Below are 10,000 nucleotides of genomic sequence, written 5' to 3'. Positions count from 1 at the left end.
GGGCGGAGTGGGTGGGGTGGGGGAGGGGGGGGCGTTTTAAAGCTGTGGATCTAGAGCACGTGAACTGAACCTGGTTCCGCACACAAAGTTCACCAAGTACGAAAGTACGCTGACAGGTCACAATGCGAAGTGTGTGCGTGATCCGGTCGGTGGGCTTTCGGTCGGCGACGAATAATATCCCTGGCCAGGTCAGTTAAGATTCGGGGGGCTTTAAGTCGAAATCCAGCCGTCTGCCGATATGGCCGGCGACGGGGATTACTAACCATCCCTAGAACAGTTAGAGTGAGGAAGGAAACGTGGAGGGAGGGGGGGGGGGGGGCTGAGGGAAAGACGGTCTTATACTGACGCCATCAGACTGACAATGCGAAAGGCTTTTTATTTATTATTTCTTTTTTTTCTTTTTCTTTTCTTTTTTTTTTTTTTGTTTTTGTTTTTTGTTTTTTTGTGGGTTTTTTTTGTTTTGTTGTTGTTGTTTTTTGTTGTTGTTTTTTGTTTTTTTGTTATGAATAATAATAAATGTGGATGTGATTTTGTGTATAGTTTTTAATTTTGTTATATTTTGCTCGTGTAATTTGCCTTGAGCATTACTGTATTTTAATGAAAGGCGCAATATAAATAAACTATTATTATCATTATTATTATTATTATTATTATTATTATACATCAGAAACATTTTCATGTACTCTCACCATGAATGCGTGTTCGGTCACACCCAGTTATGTCTCGGTCTTTCCAGCCGAGGAAGTCACCCTATTTATTCAACTGTAACCTCAACACTAGCCCACATCACTTCGACCCTGATGGGAATTTAAGAACTGCGTCATGGATTTGAGCCGCGTCATGTATTTCGGTCACACAACACAGCGTCATCTAAGACTTCGGGATGTGTTTGGGGGCGAGGGAGGACACCTTGTCTTCCGGAGTTCCTTGGCTATCAACAATTTGCCAAAGTTTATTTTAGAAAGAAGAAGAAGAAGAGGAAGAAAAGCAAAGGCAGGAATGCGGTCACCGTGTCTACGCAGCTCCTTGTGTGATCACGCTTTAGAGTACTTGCCACAATGCCATTTGAGTTGTGTGTGTGTGTGTGTGTGTGTGTGTATAGAGAGAGAGGGGGGGAAGCGAGGGAGAGAGAAGAGAGAGAGAGAGAGAGCAGGGGGGTTGAGGGCAAGAACGCGTTGATGGGAGAGGTAACTCAACTCTCAACATTTCCGAGAGCTGCATACTTTTGAGAAGGCGCAATATCCGCGCGCTCCCTCCTGTCAAGTGAATTCCTTTAGTACACTCGCGCTCCACTCCTCGTGCGCGTGCACTCTTACCGGATGCACTTTTCATCTCTTTCTTCCATGAATTTTGAATAAAAGAAAACTCTTCACAGAAATACATGGTCCGCAGCAAGTACAAAATTTAATACCGTTGCGTTTTCTTTCCTGAGGAAAATGGAATTTTGGACTGAATTCCAACCAGTAGAGGTCAAATTAGCAATTAAATACCTAGTGGTGAATGAAACAGCCCCGTTGAGTTATGTCCAACTTTCGGAACAGAAATAAATAAGTATATCTAGGGAAATCTAAAGCAGTATAACTGAGACAACGATGACATCCGAACATCGCTATTTCGCTACTTAGTGTTTTCGTACCGGGAAAAATCAACAGGTGAGTCTCAGGGTCTGTTTTGGTGGTTGGAAACAGCTGAACTGACCGATTAGGATTTCACTGTGCATCATCCAGAGCCGTTCTCTCTCTCTCCTGTGTGTGTGTGTGTGTGTGTGTGTGTGTGTGTGTGTCTGTGTCTGTGTGTGTCTGTATGTGTGTTGTCACTGAGCCAGTATCTCCCTCCCTCAATCCCAGCACGACCGTAACTACTACAAGTACGCGTGTGATTGTTCCAGCCTGGCGCCTATCTTCGTCAGCTTATCTGCTTTCTCGTTGCCAGTATCCTCGGTGCCAGACAAGTATATGTATATATATTTTTTTAAATTCCTCCAGAGACTGAAAGTAACATAGCTCCATATCTACTGAACTCTGGTCAGAATCACTGGCCGTGAAAACAGCTTGTGACATGAGAAGATTTAAAAAAAAAAAAAAAAAAAAAAAAAAGTCAATCAAGACGTCAGTGCTTGTTTTGGGGGGTTCTTTCACAGTTCAAGGCAACATAGCACCTCTTGTGTGACACTTGACAGAGCCAGTTAGTCAGAAACAAACGAAGACAATCGTCGAGTTGGGGGGCTTGAGGAATACGGTGGGTTGTCACCTTTTGATGATGCTATCCGGGCTGAAATGTTCCCCGCATCTCCGTTCTGTCAGCACTGATTTCACTCTCTGCCCCAGTGATCCCACTATCTGTCCAGAAAATAGTTCTCAGTGGCAAGTTGCAGATGGTACTACTACGTACTGTATCGCAGATAAGAGACAGAGGGGAAAAGGAAAAGGTGAGAAGGGTTGGGTGAGAGACGGCGGGAGACAAAAAGGCAGGCAGGCAGGCACAGAGAGAGAGAGAGAGAGAGAGAGAGACTGACATTGACTTTGAGTTTTGGAGGGTACAAAACTTAGGTTTTTATTCCTTCATTTGTTGTTTTACTTTCACAGTTTCTGTTGTTGTTTTTTGTAGGTTTTTTTGTTTGTTTGTTTTTGTGTTGTTTTTTGGTTGCTGTTGTTTTGTTGTTTTTTTGTTGTTGTTTTTTGGTTTGTTTTTGTTTTTTGTTGTTTTTTTAGAAACACGTGCGGGTGTGTGTGTGTGGGTGGGGTGGATATCAGGCCTGTGGCTAAAAACAGACGCATGCACACTCGTCAAACATGCACACATGACATTCAGAGAGAGACAGAGAAAATAAAACTATTGCAAAAAAAACAAAACACAACCCCCAAACCTAAAACAACTCAAACAATCTGGATCTCGTTTCTGCCACGCTGAGCACTACACACACACGCGCGCGCGCGCGCGCGCGAACGTATGTCTGCTAACTGGATGGGGAGACACAAACACACCCCAAAAACAATGCACTTAAGTAACCGGGTTAAGCGTGCGCGCGCGCACACTCACAGAGAGAGAGACACAGAGAGAGAGAGAGAGAGAGAGAGTTTGACGTCCTATTGACTGCTTTTAAAAAATAAAAAATAAAAAAAAAACCCTCTCAACACAGCCACCGGAATACGCATGCACACGCAAAAATTCCGTCGGTATACCTCCCACCTACACTTCGGCATAGCTTGGCTGAAAACACGCGGAACTTTTCTTTACATATGCACGCGCTCTGACAGAAGATGTAGTTGGTGTTGTGGTTGTTGTTGTTGTTTTAAGTGAGCCAAGATAAGTTACGAATTCACAATTCAACGAAAGGGGTTCTTTCCTAACCTCTCCATTACCCCACAAGGAAAGAAATCAGTGGTGGAAAAAAAAATGAAAGAAAGAAAAGAAAAGAAAAGTCGAGCGGAGCACTAGAGAGTCGAGAAAGAGGGAGGCGAGTACTTGCGAAATACAAACACTGTTAGTTTGCAGTTCCACTTATGTGAAGGACGCCCGGTAAAGAGAGAGAGAGACAGACAGACAGACAGACAGACAGGTTACAGATTACAGAATACTTTATTATCTCAACAACAGAAATTCATTTGTGGTGTAAAACACAAACAATACACGGAAATCACAGTCATTCAACATGTATACATAAGAGACAAAATGTGACAGACAGGCAGACAGACAGAGAGAGAGAGACTGCTGCTTGCAATGGTTGGATTATTACACTGCCCCCAGTATCCTACCCACATGGATAGACTGGGGAAAAGAGAGAGAAGAGACAGCCAGCCAGACAGAGCGAGAGAGACAGAGACAGACAGACAGATAAAGAGGCAAAGAGCGCGTGCGTAAGTGAAGATTATGAACGCTCTCTGACTGTGAACGTTAACAGGTTTAACTGATCGTGAGAAGATGACCGTTCTCCCGCTGTGGTGTGTGGCCATGTCGAAAGCTGCCATCCTCATTTTATACCTGTCATGTTTTAATCTGAAATCAGGGTGATCAACATGAATCACAACTTTCAGAAACTTGCGGGCAATGTGGTGGAACTCTGGTCTGATTACTGAGAAATAAAAGATTTTTTTTTTTTAAAGCAAAAACAAAAACAGATTGGTTTTATTCTGTGTTTTTGTTTATTTGCATTTTCCTCAACACCATCTCATCTGTCACCATCATTAGATGACAGCGATGCGTAGCAAAGGTTTAACCATCCTTCTAAAGTTCTTGGGGAAGCGGGACGAAGATGATTGAGTTATCTTTGACGATCTCTCTCTCTCTCTCTCTCTCTCTCTCTCTGCTATCTAAACAACAACAAAAAAGTTCCTCTATTCGACCGACAACCCACAGCCCGTTGCCACGCGATTCCTATTGTATATTTCTGTTAACCTCCTAGACTTGACCTTTTCATATCTATTTTGAATATAGATTGTCTAACCAAACAACCGCCCAATCTGATCAATCAATCGTTCACTCAATCAATCGTCTTCTTCTTCTTCGTTCGTGGGCTGCAACTGCCCCGTTCACTCATATAGTACACGATTGGGTTGTCACGTGTATGATCGTTTTTACCCCGCCATGTAGGCAGCCATACTCCGATTTCGGGGGTGCTCAATCACTGAATCAGAACATTAACTAATCAATCAATCAACCGGAAATTTCCAGACGACTGACGTCGCCGAACTGAAACGCTAAGCAACAGAAGCCAGTCAACACCGAAATAAAAAAAAAAAATTTTTTAAATATATATATAAAAAATTAATCTAAAAAAGAGGGTGTGGTGATCAGATGATGGCCACAGGTGGCAGTAAAAGTGATCCGCGGAATCGCCGAAAGAGGAACAGGGAAACGAAAGAACGGCCAGACAGGTATTATAGAAACGCGGAGAGACACAGATAGAGCCCAGGTGGCCAGAGGGAAATGTCAAGTACCCACAGGTGGGGGAAGGGAAGCGAACTATCACGAAGGAATCAGGTTCCCTCGTATCGAGCGGCTCATCCTCTCCCGCCTCCTCTGCCGGACCCAGACGATTTCGGCTCAATTTACCCCCCCCACCTGTCCATGGATCTCCTCTGCTTTTCTTTTCTTTTTCTTTTTTTTTTTTTTTCTTTTTTTCAAACGTCTATATTCGGGCGGTCAAGGGTTTAATGTTTATTTGTGTAATCAAGAGACTGACTTAAAAATGATATCATACACTAGTTCAACTCAGTTGTTTGTTTTTATGTGTGTTTTTTTTTGTTTGTTTGTTGTTGTTGTTTTTTGGGGGGGTGTTGTTTTTTGTTGTTTTTTTAGTTTGTTGTTGTTTTTTGTTGTTGTTGTTGTTGGGTTCTTTTTTTAAAATAGAAATTCGGTTTGTCTAAACCCAAACCCAAACAAACAAATAAAATAACACCACCACAACAACAATAAAATCTTAAATAACCGAAAACAATAAATAAATATATACATATATAGGTGTGTGTGTGTGTGTGTGTGTGTGTGTGTGTGTGTGTGTGTGTGTGTGTGTTCTTAAATAGATCTATAAACCCCTTTTTGCTGGGTTAAATAGTAGCTATTTCAACACCCCTATTTTATTCCTCTGTTTATCTTATTGTCGATGCTTGTTTTGTTTTGTTTCGTTTTCTTTGGTGTTTGGTTTCTTTGATGAGCGAACTGAATGTGTGGGTGGGTGACCGGCAGTCTGACCAGACAGTGACGTCATGCTGTTTCCAGATGGGCGTCCAGACGGTTCCGACAGCCAGACAACACCCACACAACACTTGACCAGCGTGACGTCACCGACTCCCTTCATCCATCCAGACGGCGGGGTTCCAGACACCCAGACAAACTGTCTGACTATTGACCATACGTCCATCACCTCCATTCAGACAGCAGGTTTCCAGACACCCAGACAAACTGACCACTGACCAAAAGTCCCATCGCCTCCACCCAGACAGCGAGGAATGTTCAGGCGGGATGGTCAGTCAATCAACTGACCACAGGAGATAAGCAACAAGGAAATGCTTCTGTCTGCAGGAAACCGGACGGCCCGGCAGCAGCCCCAATCAATCAATCAACGGCGATGATAGTTCCCGGACAACCTTTCACTGCCCACAGCTAGGGTTCCTGCACAGCCAGACACATCTTTCAGAGGCCTGTCTGACCACCACACGCCGTCTGGAATCTGGCCCCTGACCAGTTGCTGCAGAGGGAGGAAGGTGGTAGAATGGTTAAGACGCTCAGCAGCCAATATACAGAGTCCATGAGGGTGTGGGATCCAATCCCGCTCTCACCCTTTCTCCCGAGTTTGACTGGAAAATCAAACTGAGCGTCTAGTCTTTCGGATGAGATGAAAAACCGAGGTCCCGTGTGCAGCACGCACTTGGCGCACTGGAAAAGAACCCATGGCAACGAGAGTGTTGTCCTCCGGCAAAATCCTGTAGGAGAAATCTACTCTGATAGGTACACAAAATAATATAAGCATGCACTTAAAGCCTGATAAAGCGCATTCAGTTGGGTTATGCTGCTGGTCAGGTATCTGCATTGTAGACAATATGCAAGAACGGAGAGAGAGTGGTGAACCTCGAGGCTTAAATCGCCATTTAAATGGTCAAGTTTCGCTCTTTACTTGTCCATGCGTTGGAACTTGCATCGCCGATTCGTGTTACTTTTTGTTCTTTATCTTTTTTCCTTACTGTATTGCCATTGCCAGCTTTGGTGATTTTTCGTTACTCATTTCTTCTTACGGCACATAATCACAATATCACAAATCCCACAGCGAAAAACTTGAAACGACCCACTGAGGGATTACAGTTTTATAACAAAAGCCTCAACGAAAGATTTTAATTATCCCCAAAAGGGAATATCGATTATAGTGTATAGTACTGCCCATAAAAACTACAGCTTTCGAACTAACAGTAAAATGTGTCATTATTCAAATGGCATATATATATCAGCCTGGAATCAAAATCTATCGAATGCCCATTCACTATGTTACATTCGAAAAAAAAAAACGGCAATAAATTTATATTCACAACGTTACAATAAAACGCCTGCAGCCGTACTCAGCTGACAAGTTCAAAGAGTTCATGGACTATTATACTACTACAGACAGACAAGAAATAAACGTTGACTGATTTCAACGTGGGTGGTCGCTTCGATGCCTCTCCTCTTTCCCTCAGTCAAGAGATTGACTGACGAGCCGGTTTGATGGATGCGTGACTATCAGCGCATCAGCGGGGGGTTCCGTCTGACCATCCTGTCTGTCTTCTACCTGTTGCTGATGTCTGCGGTTTGATCTTTTCGCCAGTTTCACAGTAAGTTGTTGCCAGGCTTGTTTGCTTGGCGGTGTGCGTGGCAGACCTCCGAGCAGAGGTAAAAATGTATACCGTTGTGGATGTCGTGGCCAGATAGAATCTGTCTTGTTGAGAGTTAAAGAGTAAGAGAGAGAGTGGGGGATGGGGGGGGGGGGGGGGGCAGCGAGAGAGGGGGGAGGGATGAGAGAAAGAGAGGGAGAGAGAGAGCGAGAGAGAGACCCAAAGTGACAGTGACACTGACACCGACACTGGTTTATTGTGCAGGGACCCATAACACAAACACACACATACACACGCACGCACACGCGCGCGCGCACACACACACACACACACACACACACACACACACATATTCACGCGCGTAAGAGTTGAGAGACATACAGACAGAGACACACAGAGACACAGACACACAGAGACACAGACACAGAGAGCTCTAGATCTACTACGCATCCCACCAGCCGATTTCTCCATTAAAAGCACTGCACGGAAAACTCCCTGCTCTATTTATTTGCGGGGTCGCCCAAGCAGTGCGGGAAAAACAAGTAGGGTATCTATTCTGAGGCGGCAAGAAAGCTGAGGAAAGCTCAAAGAAGCCCGGAGGGCGAGGAGGCGGAGAGGGAGGAGGAGGGAGGTGGGGCGGGGGTGGGGGGATGACTGTGTGGAAGCAGCGATGAGGAAAATAAACAAGCTCTCATCTCTCCCCCACAAGACAACACACACACACACACACACACACACATGTGCAACGGACCAAAATGAACTCCTCTGCACCCATGCCACCACCCCTGTTGTTTTAACCCCTTTCAGATTCTGCGTCCAAACAAAAACATATTTAAAGAAATGAAACGAAAATAAATAGATGAACGAATTTACTCTTCTTTTTTTTAATGAACAAAAAACGAAGAGAAAATAATCCATGAGAAAAAAACAACAACAACACAACAACAGAACAACCAGTAGAACAAATGTAAAAAATAAATATTTAAAAATTTTTTTTTTTTAAAAGAAGAAGAGGTGTGTGGCGGTGGGGTGGGGGGGGGGGGTATCAAGAAAAGATGAGGAAAATAAAGAAAGAAAATAGTTTGGAAGAATGACGAAAGGAAAGAAAGAAAACGTACGGCGTAAGCTCGCGCGTGCGCGCACACACACACACACACACACACACACACACACACACACACATACACAGAGGTGTGCGCGCGCATGTATGCACACACACATTTGCCAGATGGTCGAAGTGAGAAACCTCAAACATCAATAATTATATATATATATATATACATCCGCAGTGAATGATGTTGAGATGAAAAGAATGAGCAGACTATCTCAATCACATAAACTGCTTTGTGCTTTTTTTTTTGCTTTTTTTTTTTAAAGAATGAAGGAAGCACTGACAGACACTTACATTGGTCCTTGAACAGCGGTTTATATTATTCTTTTTTGTTTGTTTGTTTGTTTTGTTATTTCATAATCCGTGCTCACTTAGACGTTGCTCCTTGTTTTGTTGTTGTTGTTGTTGTTGTTTTTTATAATGCATGCTATATATATATTATACTTCTGCTTGTCACTTGCATACGTTGTATTAGAGACTTCGCCACTCTCACTTTTTGTATTTGAGATTTATAAAAAAAATAAAAAAAATAAAAAAAATAAAATAAAAAGTAACTCTGATTATGATTAATTTTATTAAAAACTGGCGACTAACGTAGTGCAAAATGTCCCTGGGCATATTGAGACACACACACACACACACACACACACACACACACTGAGAACACTGAACACTTAAATGTTTAATGTCATTAGCTGTAAAGCTCTAGTGACGTAATAGGTACAAATTGAGAGAGAGAAAGAAAGAGAGAGAGAGAGAGGGAGAGAGAGAGAAAGAACACTGAACACTGAAATGTTTAATGTCATTAGCAGTAAAGCTCTCGTGACATAATAGGCACAAATTGAGAGAGAGAAAGAAAGGGAGAGAGAGGGAGAGAGAGAGAGAGGCGTAGTGATCTGGTCTTTTAATATCGCGGTCAAGAGTTGAGTGCATGTTTACTTCAGGAAGAAGGTAAGTAAGTAAGTGGCTGTATTCGTTACCGGTCAATCTGATTAAAAAGAAGGGGGGGAAAAAAAAAAAAAAAAAGGAGCCTTATCGGCTACTGGGAGATGGATCGTTCCTCTGACGAGACAGGTAGGTCCTGGGAACCTGTTGGAGGCTGCTCCTTTCCGTTATAAAAGATAGCCTCGACCTTTTCCACCTCCATCCTCTCTCTCTCTCTCTCTCTCTCTCTCCATCGCTCTTCCCACTCCTCCCCCCGCACAACCCATGCACCTTCTTTCTCGCTCTTTTTCTCCCTGTGTCTCTCATCCATTCGTTCTCCATTAGTCCATCTTGTTCATTCATACAGAAAGAAAGAGAGAGAGAGAGAGACATATTGAGACAGAGACATGGGAGACAGATAGAAAGACAGACAGACAGACAGAGGACAAACTGGTCAGAACGACGAAGAGGAACAGAGGTACTTTTCACTCCTACCGCTTACACAACAACACGGCCTTTGCTGGCTGAATGTCAGCCTATACGGCCTCCACGAGAGTTCGTTCACAGCGCCGTCAAGCACTTCTTCACAACTCGGTTAATTACTCATTAGTTGAACGTCAGTGGTCTCCGGAACCTTTCCAATAATCCCACCCCATCTCCCTCT

At 43.5% G+C, this 10,000-nt stretch overlaps 1 protein-coding gene across 1 annotated transcript in view; it reads right to left on the bottom strand.

Moving 5' to 3' along the window:
- Positions 1 to 10,000, bottom strand: part of LOC143285413 (cytochrome P450 27C1-like) — a 66,095-nt gene that overhangs the window by 47,761 nt on the left and 8,334 nt on the right. The window lies entirely within an intron of this gene.

This window comes from Babylonia areolata, chromosome 9 (genome assembly GCF_041734735.1).
Source record: "Babylonia areolata isolate BAREFJ2019XMU chromosome 9, ASM4173473v1, whole genome shotgun sequence".
Lineage (NCBI taxonomy): Eukaryota > Metazoa > Mollusca > Gastropoda > Neogastropoda > Buccinidae > Babylonia > Babylonia areolata.
This window is presented reverse-complemented; position numbering and strand designations above follow the sequence as displayed.